We start from the raw sequence: 23939 nt of genomic DNA, 5'->3' as shown, positions 1-23939 counted from the left end.
GGGAATCTGGAGTACTCATCAACCACACTGAGAATATACGTGTTACGGTCGGTGGAGGGGTGAGGCCCTTTGAAATCCATGCTGAGGCGTTCAAAGTGGTGGGAAGCCTTCACCAGGCGCGCACGGTCCGGCCGGTAGAAGTGCGGCTTGCACTCCGACAGACCTGGCAGGCCCTGGTGACTGTCCTTACTTCCTCGACGGAGTAGGGCAGATTGCGAGCTTTGACCAGATGGTACAATCGAGTGACCCCCGGGTGACAAAGGCTGTCATGTAGGGCCCGGAGTTGCTCCACTTGTGCGCTGGCACATGTACCTCGGGAGAGGGCGTCTGGGGGCTCGTTGAGTTTACCGGGGCGATACAAGATCTCGTAATTATAGGTGGAGAGCTCGATTCTCCACCGCAAGATTTTATCATTTTTGATCTTGCCCCGCTGTGTGTTATTGAACCTGAAGGCTACCGACCGTTGGTCCGTAAGGAGAGTGAATCTCTTACCGGCCAGGTAATGCCTACAATGCCGCACAGCTTCAACGATAGCTTGAGCCTCCTTCTCGACGGATGAGTGTTGAATTTCAGAGGCATGAAGGGTGCAGGAAAAGAATGCCACGGGTCTGCCTGCCTGGTTTAGGGTGGCGGCATGGGCGATATCTGAAGCATCGTTTTCTACTTGAAAAGGCAGTGACTCGTCCACTGCACGCATCCCTGCCTTGGCGATGTCTGCTCTGATGCTGGCAAAAGCATGTTGTGCCTCGGCCGCAAGGGGGAATTGGGTGGACTGAATGAGTGGACGGGCCTTGTCCGCATAGTTTGGGACCCACTGAGCGTAGTAGGAAAAGAACCCCAGGCAGCGTTTGAGGGCCTTGGAGCAGTGGGGGAGGGAAGTTCCATGAGGGGGCGCATGCGCTCGGGGTCGTGCCCGAGAAGGCCATTTTGGACTATATAGCCGAGAATGGCTAACCGGGTCGTGCTGAACACACACTTCTCTTTGTTGTAGGTCAGGTTGAGAAGAGTGGCAGTGCAGAGGAATTTATCGAGGTTGGCATCGTGGTCCTGCTGGTCATGGCCGCAGATGGTGACATTATCTAAGTACGGAAAGGTTGCCCACAAACCGTACTGGTCGACCATTCGGTCCATCTCTCTTTGGAAGACCGAGACCCCATTTGTGACACCGAAAGGGACCCTCAGGAAGTGGTAGAGGCGACAGTCCGCCTCGAAGGCAGTGCATAGCCGGTCCGACTTCCGGATGGGGAGCTGGTGGTAGGCGGATTTCAGGTCTATCGTTGAGAAGACCCGGTACTGCACAATCTGATTGACCATATCAGATATGCGAGGGAAGGGGTATGCTGCATGTACCGATTGATGGTCTGGCTGTAGTCCACGACCATCCTGTGTTTCTCCGCAGTTTTAACCACTACCACTTGGGCTCTCCAGGGGCTGTTGCTGGCCTCGATAATACCCTCCTTAAGCAGCTGCTGGACTTCGGACCTGATGAAGGTCTTGTCCTGGGTGCTGTACCGTCTGCTCCTAGTGGCAACGGGCTTGCAATCCGCAGTTAGGTTTGCAAAAAGGGAGGGGGGGAATCAACCTTGAAGGCCGCGAGGCTGCAAACGGTAAGGGGGGGGTAAGGGCCCACCGAATTTGAGGGTGAGGCTCTGGAGGTTGCACTGGAAGTCCAGGCCCAACAGGAATGCAGCGCAGAGATTAGGAAGGACATAGAGGCGGAAGTTACTAAATTCTACGCCCTGGACCGTGAGGGTGACTGTACAAAAGCCTTGGAGTGGGATCCGGAGGCTAGGGAGACCCTGTAATTGGCAGGGTGGACTGCGGGGGAGCAGCGTCTTACCGTATCTGGGTGAACAAAGCTTTCAGTGCTCCCGGAGTCCAGCAGGCACGAGGTCGCATGGCCGTTGATTTTAAGCGTCGTCGATGCGGTGGCCAGGTTGTGCGGGCGAGATTGGTCCAGCGTCATCAAAGCAAGCTGCGGGTAGCCATCAGATGCTTCGGGTGGCGAGCGAGTGGGGTTCCGATGTCGAGATGTCCGGGAACCCTGTGGGGAACAAGATAGCGGTCAGGTGCGCACATTGCGGGGGTCGGGACAAGATGGCGGCACCCATGGTGCGCACATTGCGGGGTCGGGAAAAGGTGGCAGCACCCATGGTGCGCACATTGTGGGGTCGGGACAAGATGGCGGTGCCCATTGGTCGCACATGGACCCGGGAGGAGAAGATGGCGGCTCCCATTGTGCGTCTGACGTGGGGGAGGGGGCGATGGCGGGCGCGATCGCAGCGACTGCGTGGGCCTGGCACACATCCGCGAAGTTGTCCTTTTTACTGCAGGCTTTACAAACTGCAGTGCGGACTGGGCAGTGTTGGCGGGGGTGCTCTGCTGACCGCAGAAGTAGCAGCGGGGACCCGCGGGGTGCGCGGATCGGTGTGTGGCGCAGGCGTATTGCGAAGGCAGGGCCCCAGCTGAGGAGGTCGTCGGCGGGGTCCAGGAGGGCTAGGAAGGGGTAGAAGGGTGGGCAGCGCGGCGGGAGAGGTACGATTGTACGTTACGGGATGCGACCGTCATGGAGAGCGCCAAGGTTTTCGACTCCGCCAGTTGGAGCTTGGCCCCTTCCAGCAATTGTTCTTGGATGCGGCCCGACACAATCCCCGTCATGAAGGCATCGCGCTTGAGGAGATTTGCGTGTTCGGCGGCTGTGACGGCCTGACAGTCACAGTCCCGGACAAGTGGAATTAGGGCCCACCAGAAGTGCTCGATGGATTCACCAGGTAGTTGCGCGCGGGTAGCAAGTACATGCCTGGCGAAGAGTGTGTTCGCCTTCTGTGTGTAGTGTTCTTTGAGAAGTTCCATTGCTTTTGTGTAAGTTGTGGCGTCTTGGATCAACGGGAACACGCTGGAGCTCAGTCTGGCGTACAGGACGTTTATCTTCTGAGCCTCCGTTGGCGCAGGGTCCGCCGCGTTGTTGTAGGCCTCAAAACATGCGAGCCAGTGAGTAAAGTCTTTCCTGGCGTCGGGCGAGTGTGGGTCCAGCTGCAGGCGATCGGGCTTAATTCGGATGTCCATTCTGTTGAAAATCTGACTGTAATAAATTGATGCACGATCAATTGCACAAAGACTAAAGTTGGGTACAACTATGGCTTTATTACAGTCAGATGTGTGGCCGCCTGCTGCAGCTGGCAAAATGGCAGGGCACTGGAGGTCATGCATATTTATACAGTTCTCCGTGGGCGGAGCCAGCCGGCAGGAGCTACCGGCGAACCTGTAGTGCAGGTCCTACCTTACATCCCCTATTACAGTGGTTCACCACAATCAGCCAACCCTGAAGTCTATCTTCAGGTTTCTAATTCTTTTAAAAAATCAGTCACAACTTCCTGGTTCCCAGCATCACATTTAGGGGTACCCTAATGATGCACTGGGGAATCCCACTGATGCGCAATCAATTACACTCAAGACAAAGTGATTTCATAACTGAAGGCTTTAATCTACTAGAACCTTTTCCCCAGAAGCTTCGATACAGAAAGTGAAGGCTGCTAGGACAGCACCATCTCTTATACCCCGCCTTCAGGGCGGAGCTACATAATACAGCCAATGGTAGACTCCTGGGTCTAACCGATGGTCATCTGCCTCTCAGGTACCGCAATACCTGGTACTACCACACCCACTAGGAAGTTCCCACGTAGGTTAACCGGCACATGCTCAGAAGTACAAATTTACTCTGGACAATTGTGCTGTGCTGAGAACAAACCGACAAAAGCGATTTAAATTGCAAACTTCGGAAGGTTCTGCCAGTTTTAGCTTCATAGTTACTCTGAAAGAGCTAGAGGGAAAAAAAATCACTTCTAACTCCAGAGCAACACCCAGACCCAGCCTTATACATGATACCCCACACACATGGAACCCTCTCACCACCCCCACCCAACACCCACACCCCTCCCCACCAACCAAACCTGACATCACCCCCCAACGTCTCAATGGGAGCCAATCCCCCCTCGTGGTGAGACCCAAACTTTCCCTCACTCCCAGTGAGACCAAGTGCAACCCCTCCCCCTCCAGACTGCCCACCCCTCCCCCCTCATGTCCGAATCCTCTCTCCCCCCAGGCTGAGGCCCCACCCCTGGACTGACTCCCCCTCCGGTCCAACACCTCCTTTCCAGACTGATCCCCACCCCCCAGCACTGAACCTCCCTCCCCTAGATGGAACCTCCCCTCTTCAATGCTGATGACCGCCCTCTGGTTCGACCCCACCCCACCCGGTATGACCCCCATTTACAGTCCGGCTCAACCTCTCCCAGCCGGACTACCCCGCTCCTGGACTGAACCCCCTCTCCCAGTCTGACCCCCCACTCCCTGACCGACCCCCTCCTCCCAGAGAGAGCTCCTCCACCCAGCCGGATCTCCCCCCTCGCTCCTCTCGTGGACTGACTCCCCCCACGGTCCGACCCCACCCCACTCCTTCCTGCCAGAACTGCCTCTCCCAGACTGACTCCCCCCACGGTCCGACCCTACCCCACCCCTTCCTGCCAGAACTGCCTCTCCCAGACTGACTCCCTCCACGGTCCGACCTGACCCCATCCCTTCCTGCCAGAACCGCCTCTCCCAGACTGACCCCTCCCTCTCCTTGGCTGACAACCCTCTCCAGACAGACCCCCTTCCCTCTCCTAGATTGACTTTCCTTCCTGGACAGACCCCCCCCCCCCCCCCCCCCCCGGGTCCGATTCCCCCCTCGGAGCCGACCCAACCCGGCCCCTGGGTGGTAAACACCACTAGTGATATATTGTATGTATAATGGTACTGCCTGTGTATTAAAGGCACTACGGTAAATCCCCGCCTGCTGGCTCCTCCCAGCAGGCGGCTAAGAAAAGTGCCTGCTCTCCTGCGCTGCTCCCATTCTGGTTCCCGCTGCAGGAGGCACAACATCTTGTGCAATAAAGCCTCAATTGTTTCACCATTCTCATCTCGTTGTAATTGACGGAACATCAATTTATTGCACAAGATTTTAAAAGATGAACATCTTAATCAAGCCTGATTGCCTGCAGCTGAGCCCTCACACAGCCAACGCCATGTCCACCTTCGACCACTGGCTAACCTACTTCGAAGGCTACCTCAGAGCAGCCACTGAAGAACTCTCGGACCCACAGAAGCTCCAAGTCCTCTACTCATGGGTGAGCCCTGAAATTTTTCCCCTCATCCGGGATGCTCCCACCTACACAGAAGCGATGACGCTACTGAAAGGACATTACGTTAAGTCAGTGAATCAAGTGTACGCCAGGCACCTCCTGGCCACGATACGGCGCCTCCCGGGGGAGACTCTGGACGATTTCTTGCGGGCCCTACAGATTCTCGGTAGGAACTGTGACTGCCAGTCAGTTTCGGCAGTCCAACACACCGAACTTTTAATCAGAGACGTTTATGTCACGGGCATGAAGTCGACGTACGTTCGCCAGTGACGATTGGAAGGGGGTGAGCTCGATCTTGCGGAGACCAAGCAGCTCACTAACTCACTAGAAGTGGCCTCCTGTAATCTGGAGGCCTACACCCCCGACCACGCGGCACCTTCGTGGGCATAGTGGGCCCCACCAGCTGCCGACTCCAGCTCACCGCAAGCCTGCACCGTGCGGCAGCCAGCCAACTCCGTGGGGGCCCAAGTGTTATTTCTGTGGACAGAGTAAACACCCCAGGCAGCGCTGCCCAGTGCGGAGCACGACCTGCAACGGGTGTGGGAAGAAGGGACACTTTGTTTCCATTTGCCAGGCCCAGTCAGTCGCCGCTGTTTCCAGGCCTGGCATTACTACACCCTCGATGTGCGATCCAGGGGCGCCGCCATCTTCTCCACCGCAAGCCATGTGCGGCCTGTGGGTGCCGGCAGCTTTGATGCCGCCCGCCATGTGCGCCCTGTGGGCGCCGCCATCTTTGCCGCCATTTTGGACCGCGTCTCAGGACCCCTGCTCGTCTGGCCGTTCGCTGCCCACTGATACCTCCGCCACCGCTGACCAGCCCGGGACTTCCCAGCATCTTCCGCAGCTCGTCTCCATCACCCTGGATCAGTCTCGGCCCCGCAACCTTGCGACCGCTACGACGACGGTGAAGATCAACGGGCACGAGACAACCTGCCTCTTTGACTCCGGGAGCACAGAGAGTTTCATCCACCCTGCTACACAAAGGCGCTGCTCCCTCCCGGGACACCCCATCACCCAGAAAATCTCCCTGGCCTCCGGATCCCATTCCGTTGAAATCCGGGGGTACTGTGTCGCGACCCTCACCGTTCAGGGCGTAGAGTTCAGCAACTTCAGGTTCTACGTCCTTCCCCACCTCTGCGCTGCCCTTTTACTAGGCCTCGATTTTCAATGCCACCTCCAAAGCCTTACTTTGAAATTCGGCGGATCCCTGTCCCCCCTCACCGTCTGCGGCCTCACGACCCTTAATGTCGATCCACCCTCGCTGTTTGTGAACCTCACCCCGGACTGCAAGCCCGTCGCCACTAGGAGCAGACGGTACAGTGCGCAGGACAGGACCTTTATCAGGTCGGAGGTCCAACGGCTCCTGCGGGAGGGGATCATTGAGGCCAGCAACAGCCCCTGGAGAGCTCAAGTGGTGGTAGTGAAGACTGTGGAGAAGCACAGGATGGTCATTGACTACAGCCAGACCATCAACCGGTACACGCAGCTCGACGCGTACCCCCGCCCATGCATATCTGACATGGTCAATCAGATTGCACAGTATCCAGTCTTCTCCACAGTAGACTTGAAGTCCGCCTACCACCAGCTCCCCATCCGCCCGGAGGACCGCCAATACACTGCGTTCGAAGCAGATGGCCGCCTCTATCATTTCCTCAGAGTTCCCTTCAGCATCACCAATGGGGTCTTGGTGTTCCAGCGCGAGATGGACCGAATGGTTGACCAGTACAGGCTGCAGGCCACCTTCCCGTACCGAGATAATGTCACCATCTGCGGCCACGATCAGCAGGACCACGACGCAAACCTCCAAAAATTCATCCATACCACCAAACTCCTTAAGCTCACCTACAATAAGGAGAAATGCATGTTCCGCACCAACTGTTTAGCCATCCTTGGCTACGGAGTGGCAAATGGAGTCCTGGGGCCGACCCCGACCGTATGCGCCCCCTCCTCGAACTCCCTCTCCCCCACTGCCCCAAGGCCCTGAAACGATGCCTGGGGTTTATCCCGTATTACGCCCAGTGGTTCACAAATTATGCGGACAAGGCCCGCCCACTTATCAAGTCCACAGTTTTTCCCCTGACAGCTGAGGCCCGCCAGGCCTTCAACCACATCAAGGCAGACATCGCCAAGGCCACGAGGCACGCGGTCGATGAGACCCTCCCCTTTCAGGTTGAGAGCGATGCATCAGACATAGCTCTGGCCGCCACCCTCAACCAGGCGGGCAGCCCCGTGGCTTTCTTTTCCCACACCCTCCAATCCTCCGAAATTCGGCACTCCTCTGTCGAAAAGGAGGCCCAAGCCATTGTGGAAGCTGTGCGACATTGGAGGCATTACCTGGCTGGCAGGAGATTCACTCTCCTCACTGACCAACAGTCGGTTGCCTCCATGTTTAATAATACGCAGCGGGGCAAGATCAAAAATGACAAGATCGTGAGGTGGAGGATCGAGCTCTCCACCTATAACTATGAGATCTTGTATCGCCCGGGGAAGCTCAATGAGCCCCCTGATGCCCTATCCCACGGTACATGTGCCAGCGCACAAGTGGACCGACTCCGGGCTCTCCACTGTGACCTCTGCCACCCGGGTATCACCCGGTTCTTCCATTTTGTCAAGGCCCGCAACCTGCCCTACTCCATTGAGGAGGTCAGGACCGTAACCAGGGACTGCCAAGTTTGTGCAGAGTGCAAGCCGCACTTCTACATGCCAGATAGAGTGCACCTGGTGAAGGCCTCACGCACCTTTGAGTGCCTCAGCATGGACTTCAAAGGGCCCCTCCCCTCCACCGACCACAGTGTGTACTTCCTCAACGAAATTGATGAGTACTCCCGGTTCCCCTTCGCCATCCCATGCCCCGACATGACTTCTGTCACGGTCTTTAAAGCCCTGCACAGCATCTTCACTCTGTTCGGTTTCCCCACTTACATCCACTGCGATCGGGGATCCTTTTTCATGAGCAATGAACTGCGTCAGTTCCTGCTCAGCAAAGGCATCGCCTCGAGCAGAACGACCAGCTTCAACCCCAGGGGAAACGGGCAGGTGGAGAGGGAGAATGGGACGGTCTGGAAGGCCGTCCTGCTGGCCCTGCTGTCTAAAAATCTCCCGGTCTCCTGCTGGCAAGAGGTCCTCCCCGACGTGCTCCACTCCATCCGATCGCTCCTCGCACCACCACTAATGAGACACTTCACGAACGTGTGTTTGTCTTCCCCAGGAGAAGTGGTTCCAACATGGCTGACAGTTCCTGGACCCGTCCTCCTCCGGAAGCATGTGCGGAGCCATAAATCGGAACCCTTGGTCGAGAAAGTCCACCTCCTCCATGCCAACCCACGACCCCCGACGTGACACCGCTCCTTTCCCCCCCCCCGGTTGCGTCATTCACCCCTGCGCCACCCACCCTCCCTCCAGCGCACCCCACCGCCGCCCCCACCCCAGCAGGATCCGTCCTCCCAATGGATCCACTCAGGGGTGACGAAGGAGAGGACAATACGCTCCCGGAATTGCAGATGACCACGTCGGCACCCGCAGGGTCTGTTTAGCACAGGGCTAAATCGCTGGCTTTGAAAGCAGACCAAGGCAGGCCAGCAGCACGGTTCAATTCCCGTACCAGCCTCCCCGAACAGGCACTCGAATGTGGTGACTAGGGGCTTTTCACAGTAACTTCAGTTGAAGCCTATTTGTGACAATAAGCGATTTTCATTTCATTTCATTTCACATCACCACCAGGACTGAGGCGATCGCAGCGGAGGGTCAAAACCCCCGACAGACTTAATCTGTAATCTTGTTCTTCACCCCCGCTGGACTCTTTTTTAAACAGGGATGAATGTGGTAAACACCACTAGTGATATGTTGTATGTATTACGGCACTGCCTGTGTATTAAAGGTACTACGGTAAATCCCTGCCTGCTGGCTCCTCCCAGCAGGCGGCGTATAAAAGTGTAAGCTCTCCTGCGCTGCACCCATTCTGATTCCAGCTGCAGGAGGCACAACATCTTGTTCAATAAAGCCTCGATTGTTTCACCATTCTCGCCTCGTGGTAATTGACGGTACATCACCCTGCTCCCTCTCCGATCCGGTCTAACCGCTAGTCCTGACAAAAATGGGTGTTTCTTACCTCCCTGCGATCCAGTTGCTCTGCACCGATGCAGGCAGGGGGCGCGCTTCGCTGCTCCCATCTCACCCTGCCTGAGTGAGGAAGGTTAGGCGAGACAGGGGCTTTGGAATCCCAACACGGATAAGTCCGTCAAGAGTCCATTCTGAGGAAGTTATGCCAATATATTTATTGGTGTTATTCTTCATAGTTTTACTATGAACATCATCATTAAAATTATCATTCAATCCTAACAGTTGGGTGTTGTGTTCACGAGTGAAGACCGAGACAAAGTGCTTAATTAATATTTTTGTCAGAATGAGTAACCTGCCCTTGAGCATACATCAATGACCCAATACAGCTTTTGACAGCTCCCTGACTCTTGACATAACTGAACAAGCTTTTCCCATTACACCCACAATTGTCAATTATCCTCTTTTCCATTATCCCTTTAGCTGATCTAGTTGCAGCCTTGGTTTTCTTTCACTGACACTTGTACATAACTATTAGTTACTCGGTCCTTAATACTACAAGGTCATACCTTCACTAAAGACCTGCTATTATATGTCTAGTCCAATGCACTATGAGCATGGAGCCTGGAGATGACCGTGTTAGCATCTGAAGACATTAGCATCAGGTTCCTCTCTGGTATTTCCAGGCTGAAATACCCAAGCCGAGCTCTATTATTTTAAAGCTTCTGTAAACCAACTGAAAGTAAATATTATTGCGGGTCCGTAAATAACACCAATTGGAATTTCTGGGTTCTACTATTGACTTAACCTCAGCATTAACTGAATACACTTATCAAAGAAACAAAGTATATTTTTGAGTCATGACATTTCATTGCAAAAGCCAAACTACCTTAATAGTTCACGTTGAATGGATAATTTTTTCTATCCGATAAATAGTGTCCGTTATAAAGTCACATTTACAAGTTGAAACAGTGGTTTTGACAACCTTTCAGTCCTTGCGTGCAATGCCCCAAAATGTAAAGGATTTTTTTTGTCCCAAGTATCAGCTTGTTTCTTCCTACACATCCTGACGAATTCCCAGGATGTGCATTAACATTCAATGTTGCAGGGTTATTTGTTATGCATATACAGAGGCATCAGGGTTTATTACAGGCTCCACTGAAATATCAGCCATCATGTTGACAGGGTTTGAAGTATCCTTGTCAGTCTCTCTTGTGGAAATAGATACAAATAAGTCCTTTAATGGCTTGCTCATTTCCTGGTCCGTAACGTTTAGCTTGCAAGATATCATTTCTCAGACGGTCAAATTGCTGTTTCATTTTCTATTATAAATAATGCAGACGATTTAGTTACAAGGTTCCCTCAATGCATCTTTCCACCTATTTTCAACCTGAGTTTTCACAATTGCTGCAAGGTTATTTCTTTATGGAGATGTGATACTAGCCCAGACTTTGCTGGGATAATAACAATGAATTTGCGGCACATTGTTAATTTCTGGCGTGGAAAAGATCCTCGTGGGTTGCAAATCAGCCCAGATTGCAGGGCAATTTGACTCTAATTCACCCCATTTCCTTCTCAATCATTTGCTGTGCCTCTTCCCTTATCCTGAGATGCCATCGTCTAAAGAGGTAAACTATTCGTCCTGTTATTCCACTAAGGTCCCAGGTGCCCTGTTGACCTCACCGCACCATTATCAGTCTCCAAAAATTTGAAATGCAAAAATAAGAGGAGTTGAAGTGTACGAAAAAAGAAATCCAGTGAATTGTGCTTGCTGCAAGATGACAAGTTGCCCATCTCCAGCAAATTTACTTCTTTACTTGAATTTGCTTCCTTCCACAAAATGTATCCTGTCTTTCTACCAATGTATAAGGAAACATTTAGGTTGAAGTGCACGCATGCACACTGCAAATTTCAGTGGATGGGCCAATCTTTACTGTCACCAAAGAACGAACCGCATCCTCCGCTAATTAAATTTGCCATTGCCTTTTTCATGTTGAGGATATTTTGGGTCACGTGTTGCTGCATGTAGATCGAAACATTCCAATGGCTACCACAGGGGATCTGGCACCTGTGGGAACAGGGCAGTAACCATTTATCTCTTTAAACAATCAGATTGAGCACTGCTAACTGAACCAGGATATATGAGTTATAATTCTGAATTCAACGCCAACTCAGAGTCACGAAGTGAAATAAAGGGCACAATTCAGCGGACTGATGTTAAAGTCCACTGAAGCATGCGATTAGTGGGTTGTTTCTTTGCGGCTGCAGCGCCGAGAAATATCCTGCTATCCAACGACGCTTTGCTGTATTCTTTTGGCCTCGGGGCGATTCTTCCCGTCAGGGCTGCACTGAGAGGGATTTCCTGCTGGCAAGCCGCATTCGGGATGCCATTTTGCCCGTCAGTCCTGAGGTGGGGTTCTCCGGTCCGGCAGCCATGTTTCCTGGGACGACGCGCTCCGCCGGCAGCGTGATTCTCTACGTAGCCGGCCAATGGGATTCCCCATTGTAGCAACCCCATGTCATCAGGAAACCTACGGGAGTGGGTGTGCTGCCGCGGACCAGAGAATCCCGTCGACGGAGAATTCCGCTGCTGCTCTTTCCCCACTTTCAAGCCCTATCCCCCCCAGCTTTTTTGACCCCACCCTTACCTCTCAAACTGTAGGCCGGCCCCCATGAATGCCCCCTCTACCTGGCAAGGCTCCTGGTGCCTGACCCCTAGCAGTGCCTACCTTGCACCTGGTCTCTCTGGCATTGCCATCCTGACACCCTGGCAGCACCCCTGGAAATGCCACCCAGGCACCATGACAATGCCAGGGTAACACTTCCAGCGTGCCTGAGTGGTACTGCCAGAGTGCCAAGCTGGCAGTATCTAGGTACGTGGATGCCAGGGGGATGCCAGGGTGCTACCCTGCCCTGTCCCCTACCACCCAGGGGTCTCCAGTGGCCCTTCCCGTGGGCCGTCATGACTGGTCCACATTGGTATAGAGCAGTCCTGAAAGGCACCCCAGCAAGTTGTCCCTGGCGTGGCCAGTGAGTCCCGGGCACCGGATGAATCTGACATCCGTATTTAGAACAAAGAACAAAGAACAATACAGCACAGGAACAGGCCCTTTGGTCCTCCAAGCCTTTACCGGTCATGGTACCAACCTTGGGCAAAATCCTTAGCACTTCTTTGTGCCGTATCCCCCTATACCCATCCTACCCATGTGTTTGTTAAGATGCCTTTTGAACGCCATTTAAATGGGACATTAGGCTAATTTAAATTTTCAGATCTGGGTAGTGCCCGGCAAGGGCAAGATCCGGATCACACCAGGTGACTCACCCAATGCCCGGCGCAGAGCCTGATTTTGGGCTTGCGTGCGATTCACTTATTGCGCCCAGATCCATACAGGGCACAACGGTTTGCTGGATTACGCCCAAAGAGAGGGAGTGACAGATTGGATTAAGAAAGCAATAAAGAGCCAGAAAGAAAACTATAAAAAACATATTTAGATTTTGTAAAATCTCCCACGATACTTTAAAACTGAAGGAATATGACTTCATATTTGTAAAAGTTAATTTTGAGTGGCAAAGGGTTGCTTGGCAGCATTTAAAACTAACCTCACAAATAAAAACGGGAGTGTTGTGTTATGCTTTTTCATGTAGCATAAGCTGCTTCCTTGATGTATGTTCTGACAAAGGAAGGTTGAGACTTGGAGATAGGTTTAACACATTTATTGAACAGTTAACAATTCTCCTACTGGAGTTCGACTCTCCTGCTAATCTTGTGATAGTAACTCAGTCTAACTAACCAGTCTCCTCTAAGCCATGCGGTGGGTGTGATGCTTCTGCTCTGCCCCTTGTCCTTCTCTCTGAGTGCCGCCTGTAGAAAGAGAAAGAGCATGTGTGCCCTGGCCTTTTATATGGGTTGCCCCCTTGTGGTAGTGTCACCTATGGGTGTCTTGACTGCCCATTGGTCGTGTCCTATTCTAAGTGTTCATTAGCTGTATATCTGCATGCCATGATGTCTCTGGTGCTCCCTCTAGTGTTTACTTAGCCTTAATGTATTTGCATTAACCCCTTGTGTATTTACAGTGATGCATATCTCCACAGGGAGTTTGACTGAAAAGGGCAGTCTCAAACTTTCTACAGCGAGTTTAAATCATACCCACTGGGTAAGTAAAGGGACTTCATGCTGTTCAGTGTATTTGAATGATAAATCAGACAGCAAGAAGCAAATAGCAGAGGAGCGCTTTCAGACAGCAACTTCCAGATTTTCATTGTTTAACCATGCATTTACCTTCACGTGGAGCTGTGCTCTATATATAATGATGAAAGATGTGCTAGTGGCATAATTATTTTGATAGTAAATTCTACCTGAAAGTGAAGTCACGGTAAATATGTAAAATCCAGTCATCAATAAATTTTATATTGACAGAGAGATATCCTTAGTAACAGTCTCCAAGGGTTCTTTATTGAATTATCTCCACTCAGTGCTTTAAAACATGACCTTCAAAGTATCGCAGGTGGAACACATTTTTCTGAAAAGCATGTTTTTACATCCAATGAATTATGGATGAGTAAATTTACAATCTGGAATCTTTAGGACAGAAAGAAGAATTGGAGATACTGGAGGAACATTATGAGCTTCCGCGGGAAACTTATTCTTAATTAAGCCATCGCGCATAATAATAATAATCTTTATTGTCACAAGTAGGCTAACATTAACACTGCAATGAAGTTACTGTGAAAATCCCCTCGTTGCCACATACCGGAGCCTGTTTGGGTACACAGAGGGAGAATTCAGAATGTCCAAATTACCTAACAGCACGTCTTTCGGGACTTGTGCGAGGAAACCGGAGCACCCGGAGGAAACCCACGCAGACAGGGGGAGAACGTGCAGACTCCGCACAGACAGTGACCCAAGCCGGGAATCAAACCTGGCATCCTGGTACTGTGAAGCAACAGTGCTACCCACTGTGCTACCGTGTCACTACCGTGCCGCCCATGAGCAGCACCTCACTGTAAAACAGAGACATTTAATACCTTCGTGTTCATTTACTACATATTGCATTCAACCTTCTTAACGGCAATACTGTTAAATTTAAAATATCCATAGCACAGGACATTCCATGTTCAGAATTCAAGGAGACTTTCTACAATATAAAATGTTGGTCTTAAAAATGCAACTCACTCTCACGGTGCATGAATCAGTTACACGTCGAGTCCACTTGAGGGCAACAATGGTTTAAGTTTCTGTTCATAAGAAGGTTTCAGAGTTTTAAAACTGTCGAAAAATCTGCATAATTCCTTGACAAATATGTAACAAATGCATAGTCAGCAAGACAAAGATGAAGCACCTGACTTGGTATGTGTCATTTTCTGTGGCATCTGAAAGTACAGATGGCATTAAAATATATCATGCAAATTAATTTACTGACATTTCAGGGTCTGTTGTGATCTGTAAGTTAAACTGTGATTTCAGTGACTCAAACATTCAACTATTCCACTGATGAGAAGAAGAGATAAATCATTTCCTGGCTGCATGTCTCTCCTTTGGGATTTTAGTGGTTTCATTAAGCGCTACTTAAATGATTTCCCGAATTAGAAGTGCTTACTCAAGAACTGGCCAAGCTCCACTGTTTCATTCAGAACGACGCAGAGGAAACCCCAAAATAGAATACTATAGTAGAGGGGTTATAATAGTTTTATATTTACTGCTCCCTCAAATCCATTATCTGAAACACAAAGGGCGTGATTTAACGGAAATGAAACAGAGTATCACGTTTAGCCAGGTGTTTCCTGGTGCTGGCAGCGCAGAGAATGACTCCACTATTAAACGTGCCTCTGCTTAATTTTGGGGCCTTGGGAAGGAATGCCCCGAGTCGGGTGTGACGAAGCCGGTAGATCGTGGCCAAAGTATCCTGGATTGCCATTAAAAAGCAGTATTATAAGTAATTGTTGAATGGGTAGGAGAAAGTAAATGATGAAAGAAAGGAAGGGGGTTTAATAGCGATTTACATTTACATGTCACTCTTCCCTATTTATGCATCAAGCCCTCAAGGAGATATTTAATGTTGGTGGCCTGTACCACAGTGTTGTGTGTGTTACTGACTCCCAGACCCAGGTCAATATGCTGAGGCCACAACAGACTAAGGTTTCAGATCATTCAGATCTCTATGCAACATTATTTTAGTTTTCCAGAATTTGAAAAGCAAAAAGAGAATTCCACTTCTCTTGCATGGCTGCAGGGTAGAAAGTGTTTAAATTTACAGCCAGTGAAATATTTTTGAAATGTAGTCCCAGTTGCAATGCAGGAAATGTACCAGGCAATTGGCACAGAGTAAGCTCCCACAAAGAACAATGTGATAATGGCCAGATGATTTTTAAAAATGATGTTGATAGAGTGTGGGCTGCTCTTTCCAAGGGCCGGTGCAGACTCGATAGGCTGAATGGCCTCCTTCTGCTCTGTAAATTCGATGATTCTGTGGCTGTAAATTCTATGATTCTGTGACAAATTTTGCCAGAACACTGGGGATAACTCCAACTCCAACACCTCAAAGGGTGGATAGGGTGTTGATTTAACATTTCAGCACCTGCGACAGTGCAGCAGTCCCTTACTGTTCCTAGAAGTTCAGCCGAAATTGTCCTTAAGCTCAGGGGTGTGACGGTCTGACTCAGAGATGAGTGTGCGATCAACTGATTGTGAGAACTTGAATTTGCCCTGTGTTTCTTTGCATGGGGACAGCATCTAATACCGAAATGAGTTTGCAACAACTAAAAAGGATATGGCTCATTTCTTGAAATGTTGGTTAGCTGCAGGCAGACCTCTTCACCAAGGCAGGATGGGAAGAAATGCAGCTGTAAATAACAAAGGCCAGAATCTCACGCTCTGCCCTCGTCGGGTTCTGAGGCAACGGAGAGTGGGAACATGAAATTGCATGGAGGGGGTTCCCATCGTGACCTGGTCACAATATTGCACCACAGCAGACAGGGTCTCAGACAGGAAGCCCACCCTTTCACCTGTTAATCCCCTTAAGCAGCCACTCATGGTCTTTTCCTACCCAACCTCAATTTTTAGTCTGGGATGTGAGCAATAAATCACGTGGGGGAAACCTGAAATTGACAAAGTTCGATCTTGGGCGGGAAGAATGTGAGGGCCTCCATTAGCCCCATAGTGACTAGATGTCTCTCACCTTTGGCCCAGTGACCTCCAGACTTCCCTTCCAACTTGGATGATGAGATTGGGGAGGGTAAGATCTCCAATGTGTATGCAGAATTGGCCAGTAGGAAGGAAGTCTCGATGGTGACAATGCGGCAGAAGGAGTTGGGAGGTCTGGTGGGGGGCTGGATTTGGGAGGAAGTATTGCGTAGGCTTAATGCATCCTCATCATGTACTAAGCTCAATCTTATACCGCATAAGGTTGTGCACAGAGCACATTTGACACCGGCTAGGCTGAGCCATTTCTTCCTGGATATGGCTGATCAATGTACAAGATGTGCCGGAACCCATGCGAACCACATTCACATGTTCTGGTCCTGTCCAAAATTAGTGGGATTTTTGGAAGGGTGTTATGGATATCTTGGGCGAAATTCTCCGGTATCGGCGCGATGTCCGCCGACTGGTGCCCAAAATGGCGCAAATCAGTCGGGCATCGCGCCGTCCCAAAGGTGCGGAATGCTCCCCATCTTTGGGGGCCGAGCCCCAACCTTGAGGGGCTAGGCCGGCACCGGACGAATTTCCACCCCGCCAGCTGGCGGAAAAGGGCTTTGGTGCCCCGCCAGCTGGCGCGGAAATGACATCTCCGGGCGGCGCATGCGCAGGGGCGTCAGCGGCCGCTCACGGCATTCCCGCGCATGCGCAAGTAAGGGAGTCTCTTCCGCCTCCGCCATGGTGGAGACCGTGGTGAAGGCGGAAGGGAAAGAGTGCCCCCACGGCACAGGCCCGCCCGCAGATCGGTGGGCCCCAATCGCCCAGTGGCCCCCCCAGGACCCCGGAGCCCGCCCGCGCCGCCTTGTCCCGCCGGTAAGAGAGGTGGTTTAATCCACGCCGGCGGGACAGGCATTCTAGCAGCGGAACTTCGGCCCATTCGGGCCGGAGAACCGCGCGGAGGGGGGGCCAACCGGCGCGGCGCGATTCCCGACCCGCCGAATATCCGGTGGTGGAGAATTCGGCAACCGGCGGGGGCGGGTTTCACGCCAGCCCCCGGCGATTCTCCGACCCGGTGGGAGGTCGGAGAATCTCGCCCCAGGTCTCGGGTGATGGGGGAAGTGGTCACGCCTTCCCCACTATCTTTGATGTGTCCGAGGATTTCGTTGTCACGGTGGGAAAGGGGACCGACGCCGTGACATTTGCCTTCCTACTTGCAAAAAGGAGAATTTTGCTTAATTGGCGGGCCGCAGAACCACGAAGCACTGGATCATGGGTACGAGATCTTCCTGAATTCCTTCATTTGGAGAGAATCATATTTGCCATTAGAGGTTCTGGTGAATGTCTTTCCGTGAGGTGGAAGCTGTTCATCAACTTTTTCAAGAACTACTAGACCGTCAGTGTGGTAGGAGGGCGGGGCACGGGGGGGTGGGGGGGTTACACTATTTTGTTTTTACTGAGAAATAAAAATGTTTCCGCTCTTCTCTTTTATTGTTGAGGGTGTTGGTGTCATATTTGTATATATACAGGGGGCTCCTGTTGTATTGTATTGTTATAGTGTTATATGTACTGTTAATATGTTTTGCAGTGTTGTTTAATGTTATGGCCTGTTCCTGTTTTTGTATTCTCTATACACTTTGGATATACCTTCAACAAATTATCTTTCAAAATAAATGTGATTGAATCAAAGATGAATTTCATGTTCGGTCTTTAATAAACTTTAAAATCATTTAGAAAATATATTGGGTGCGATTTAATGAACAAAACACAGAGTCTTTGCGGGCGGGGTTTAGCGGGTTGTTTCCTGGCACTTGTAGCACCGGGAACGGCCACACTATCGAACGGGACTCAGTTATCTTTTACTTCCATTTTTAAATTGTGCCCCGCTCTCTCAATCTCCCAATGTGACCCCCGCAACACCCCAACCTACCTGTTGGGAGCCCTCGAGCCCCCCTGCACCTCACGTCACAAGGGTAGGGAACACCCCCCCCGGGCCCAATCACCGGCATGGGCAAAATTCTACCCTGGCACCACCAGCCTGGCAATCTGGCAGTGCCCCTTCCAGCCTGGTAGTGCCACCTGGGCACCCAGAGAATACTGCCAGGGTGCCAGAGCCAAGGTGGCATCATCAGTGCGACACCGGCCATCGGGGGAGTTCCAGCTGGCCCATGTTTGTGGAAACCAGTGCTGAACTGCGTCAGCAACGGCCTCAGCAAGGCCGTTAGATCCTAGTGGCTGATTAGCTCTGGCAGAGACATATTTAAGTGTGCCTAACTGCACACTGACATATGCAAATTTATATGGGCAGGATCCAGATCGCAATGTCTCACGAGATCCTGTTACATCATCCGAGGTGAGGTTAGGACTTCTGCAGCCCTCGGTCACTGTTTGTGTGGAATTTGCACATTCTCCCCGTGTCTACGTGGGTCTCACCTTCACAACCCAAAGATGTGGGTTGATGATCAACCCAAAGGGGCTGTTTAGCACAGGGCTAAATTGCTGGCTTTGAAAGCAGACCAAGGCAGGCCAGCAGCACAGTTCAATTCCCGTAACAGCCTCCCCGAACAGGCGCCGGAATGTGGCGACGAGGGGCTTTTCACAGTAACTTCATTTGAAGCCTACTTGTGACAATAAGCGATTTTCATTTCATTTCATTTCATGTGCAGGGTAGGTGGATTGGCCATGCTAAATTGCCTTCAGTTGGAAAGAAAAGAAAAAGAAAAGATCTTGCGAGACGTGGCGAGCCAGGTAAAGGATTTACCGCCCGCATCGCATCCGCCATTGTCTCGTATAGTCTTCTGTATTCAAACTCAAAAAACCCATCTCCATACACTCTTGTTGAGGAGAGAAGCCCAGACCCGTATAACATTTGGATTGCTATAGTCTAGCTAAACTTTGCCATAAAGAGTATCTGGAGGATGGCAGTAATCTCTGGTGGTTCCTTTCCTTCGGGAGGATGAAGGGGAGGGGGTCACGGGGGGAGTATAGATCAGTTCGTCAGACCCACTTTGGATTTCGGCGGGAGCGGTGCGCAAGGGTTTTCTGGGAGGTAAGTTTTTACTTTAAAAACACTTACCTTTGCAGGAGCAGGCCTTTGGATTTCGGCAGGAGCGGTGCGCAAGGGACTTCTGGGAGGTAAGTTTTTACTTTAAAAACACTTACCTGGTCCCGTTTCTGTTCTTCTTTTCTGTTTTATTTTTTATTTTTTTTTAATATAAGGCGGGAACCAGAAGTTCGACCCGCGGACTTCTGGGAAGGGGAGGGGGTCACGGGGGGAGCCCCCCCCCCCAACCAATAAATTCTGGTGGAGAGGAAACCCGAGACACTACACGTGTAGTGTCTTCCACCCACCCTCCTCCTCTAACTTAATAATAAGACCCATTGGTGTGAGGTAAGTGCCATATTATTATTATATATTTTTAAAATTTATTTATTTTTATTTATTTATTTATTAACCAGATCTTGGTTGGAGGTTAGAGGGATGGCAGGGAAGGTAGTGCAATGTTCCTCCTGCAGGATGTTTGAGGTGAGGGATGCCGTTAGTGTCCCTGCTGATTTTACCTGCAGGAAGTGCAGCCATCTCCAGCTCCTCCAAGACCGAGTTAGGGAACTGGAGCTGGAGTTGGATGAACTTCGAATCATTCGGGAGGCAGAGGGGGTCATAGATAGCAGCTTCAGGGAATTAGTTACACCAAAGATGGAGATAGATGGGTAACTGTAAGAGGGACTGGGAAGAAGCAGTCAGTGCAGGGATCCCCTGCGGTCATTCCCCTGAGTAACAAGTATACCGCTTTGGATACTTGTGGGGGGGGGGGACTTACCGGGGTAAGCCATGGGGTACGGGCCTCTGGCACAGAGTCTGTCCCTGTTGCTCAGAAGGGAAGGGAGGAGAGGAGCAGAGCATTAGTAATTGGGGACTCGATAGTCAGGGGCACAGATAGGAGATTTTGTGGGAGCGAGAGAGACTCACGTTTGGTATGTTGCCTCCCAGGTGCAAGGTACGTGATGTCTCGGATCGTGTTTTCCGGGTCCTTAAGGGGGAGGGGGAGCAGCCCCAAGTCGTGGTCCACACTGGCACTAACGACATAGGTAGGAAAGGGGCAAGGATGTCAGGCAGGCTTTCAGGGAGCTGGGATGGAAGCTCAGAACGAGAACAAACAGAGTTGTTATCTCTGGGTTGTTGCCCGTGCCAAGTGATAATGAGATGAGGAATAGGGAGGGAGAGCAAATAAACACGTGGCTACAGGGATGGTGCAGGCGGGAGGGATTCAGATTTCTGGATAACTGGGGCTCTTTCTGGGGAAGGTGGGACCTCTACAGACAGGATGGTCTACATCTGAACCTGAGGGGCACAAATATCCTGGGGGGGAGATTTGTTAGTGCTCTTTGGGGGGGGTTTAAACTAATACAGCAGGGGCATGGGAACCTGGATTGTAGTTTTAGGGTACGAGAGATTGAGAGTATAGAGGTCAGGAGCACAGAATTGACTTCGCAGGAGGGGGCCAGTGTTCAGGTAGGTGGTTTGAAGTGTGTCTACTTCAATGCCAGGAGTATACGAAATAAGGTAGGGGAACTGGCAGCATGGGTTGGTACCTGGGACTTCGATGTTGTGGCCATTTCGGAGACATGGATAGAGCAGGGACAGGAATGGTTGTTGCAGGTTCCGGGGTTTAGGTGTTTTAGTAAGCTCAGAGAAGGAGGCAAAAGAGGGGGAGGTGTGGCGCTGCTAGTTAAAAACAGTATTACGGTGGCGGAGAGGATGCTAGATGGGGACTCTTCTTCCGAGGTAGTATGGGCTGAGGTTAGAAACATGAAAGGAGAGGTCACCCTGTTGGGAGTTTTCTATAGGCCTCCAAATAGTTCTAGGGATGTAGAGGAAAGGATGGCGAAGATGATTCTGGATAAGAGCGAAAGTAACAGGGTAGTTATTATGGGAGACTTTAACTTTCCAAATATTGACTGGAAAAGATATAGTTCGAGTACATTATATGGGTCGTTTTTTGTACAATGTGTGCAGGAGGGTTTCCTGACACAAGTTGTTGACAGGCCAACAAGAGGAAAGGCCACATTGGATTTGGTTTTGGGTAATGAACCAGGCCAGGTGTTAGATTTGGAGGTAGGTGAGCACTTTGGGGACAGTGACCACAATTCGGTGACGTTTACGTTAGTGATGGAAAGGGATAAGTATACCCCGCAGGGCAAGAGTTATAGCTGGGGGAAGGGCAATTATGATGCCATTAGACATGACTTGGGGGGGATAGGTTGGAGAAGTAGGCTGCAAGTGTTGGGATATGTGGAGCTTGTTCAAGGAACAGCTACTGCGTGTTCTTGATAAGTACGTACCGGTCAGGCAGGGAGGAAGGCGTCAAGCGAGGGAACCGTGGTTTACCAAAAAAGTGGAATCTCTTGTTAAGAGGAAGAAGGAGGCCTATGTGAAGATGAGGAGTGAAGTTTCAGTTGGGGCGCTTGAGAGTTACAAGGTAGCGAGGAAGGATCTAAAGAGAGAGCTAAGACGAGCAAGGAGGGGACATGAGAAGTATTTGGCAGGTAGGATCAAGGAAAACCCAAAAGCTTTCTATAGGTATGTCAGGAATAAAAGAATGACTAGGGTAAGAGTAGGGCCAATCAAGGACAGGGATGGGAAGTTGTGTGTGGAGTCTGAAGAGATAGGCGAGATACTAAATGAATATTTTTCATCAGTATTCACTCAGGAGAAAGATAATGTTGTGGAGGAGAATGCTGAGACCCAGACTATTAGAATAGATGGCATTGAGGTACGTAGGGAAGAGGTGTTGGCAATTCTGGACAGGCTGAAAATAGATAAGTCCTCGGGGCCTGATGGGATTTATCCTAGGATTCTCTGGGAAGCCAGGGAAGAGATTGCTGGGCCTTTGGCTTTGATTTTTATGTCATCATTGGCGACAGGAACAGTGCCAGAGGACTGGAGGATAGCAAATGTGGTCCCTTTGTTCAAGAAGGGGAGTAGAGACAACCCCGGCAACTATAGACCGGTGAGCCTCACGTCTGTTGTGGGTAAAGTCTTGGAGGGGATTATAAGAGACAAGATTTATCATCATCTCGATAGGAATAATATGATTAGGGATAGTCAGCATGGCTTTGTGAAGGGTAGGTCATGCCTCACAAACCTTATCGAGTTCTTTGAGAAGGTGACTGAACAGGTAGACGAGGGTAGAGCAGTTGATGTGGTGTATATGGATTTCAGTAAAGCGTTTGATAAGGTTCCCCACGGTAGGCTATTGCAGAATATACGGAGGCTGGGGATTGAGGGTGATTTAGAGATGTGGATCAGAAATTGGCTAGCTGAAAGAAGACAGGGGGTGGTGGTTGATGGGAAATGTTCAGAATGGAGTTCAGTTACAAGTGGCGTACCACAAGGATCTGTTCTGGGGCCGTTGTTGTTTGTCATTTTTATCAACGACCTAGAGGAGGGCGCAGAAGGGTGGGTGAGTAAATTTGCAGACGACACTAAAGTCGCTGGTGTTGTCGACAGTGCGGAAGGATGTAGCAGGTTACAGAGGGACATAGATAAGCTGCAGAGCTGGGCTGAGAGGTGGCAAATGGAGTTTAATGTAGAGAAGTGTGAGGTGATTCACTTTGGAAGGAATAACAGGAATGCGGAATATTTGGCTAAGGTAAAGTTCTTGGAAGTGTGGATGAGCAGAGGGATCTAGGTGTCCATGTACATAGATCCCTGAAAGTTGCCACCCAGGTTGATAGGATTGTGAAGAAGGCCTATGGAGTGTTGGCCTTTATTGGTAGAGGGATTGAGTTCCGGAGTTATGAGGTCATGTTGCAGCTGTACAAAACTCTAGTACGGCCGCATTTGGAGTATTGCGTGCAGTTCTGGTCACCGCATTATAGGAAGGACGTGGTAGCTTTGGAGCGGGTGCAGAGGAGATTTACCAGGATGTTGCCTGGTATGGAGGGAAAATCTTATGAGGAAAGGCTGATGGACTTGAGGTTGTTTTCGTTAGAGAGAAGAAGGTTAAGAGGAGACTTAATAGAGGCATACAAAATGATCAGGGGGTTAGATAGGGTGGACAGTGAGAGCCTTCTCCCGCGGATGGAAATGGCTAGCACGAGGGGACATAGCCTTAAACTGAGGGGTAATAGATATAGGACAGAGGTCAGAGGTAGGTTCTTTACGCAAAGAGTGGTGAGGCCGTGGAATGCCCTACCTGCAACAGTAGTGAACTCGCCAACATTGAGGGCATTTAAAAGTTTATTGGATAAGCATATGGATGATAATGGCATAGTGTAGGTTAGATGGCTTTTGTTTTTTGACTTCCCATGTCGGTGCAACATTGTGGGCCGAAGGGCCTGTACTGCGCTGTATCGTTCTATGTTCTATGTTCTATTGTCTGTGAAGCCTGTCTTTATCAACCTTAAATGAGAGTGATCACCCAATGTGTACATCTGATCCAGAATAGTCCCAAAAAGGTGCTAGAATTATTAGCCACTTGAGACCAGTTTGACTGTATGAGCAGGCTCATGTATTTTTTAGGACCAAGTTAATCAAGTTAATTACTCAAGTGATAGTTGTAATTAATACT

The sequence above is a fragment of the Scyliorhinus torazame genome, chromosome 16 (genome assembly GCF_047496885.1).
Source record: "Scyliorhinus torazame isolate Kashiwa2021f chromosome 16, sScyTor2.1, whole genome shotgun sequence".
Taxonomy (NCBI): domain Eukaryota; kingdom Metazoa; phylum Chordata; class Chondrichthyes; order Carcharhiniformes; family Scyliorhinidae; genus Scyliorhinus; species Scyliorhinus torazame.
This window is presented reverse-complemented; position numbering follows the sequence as displayed.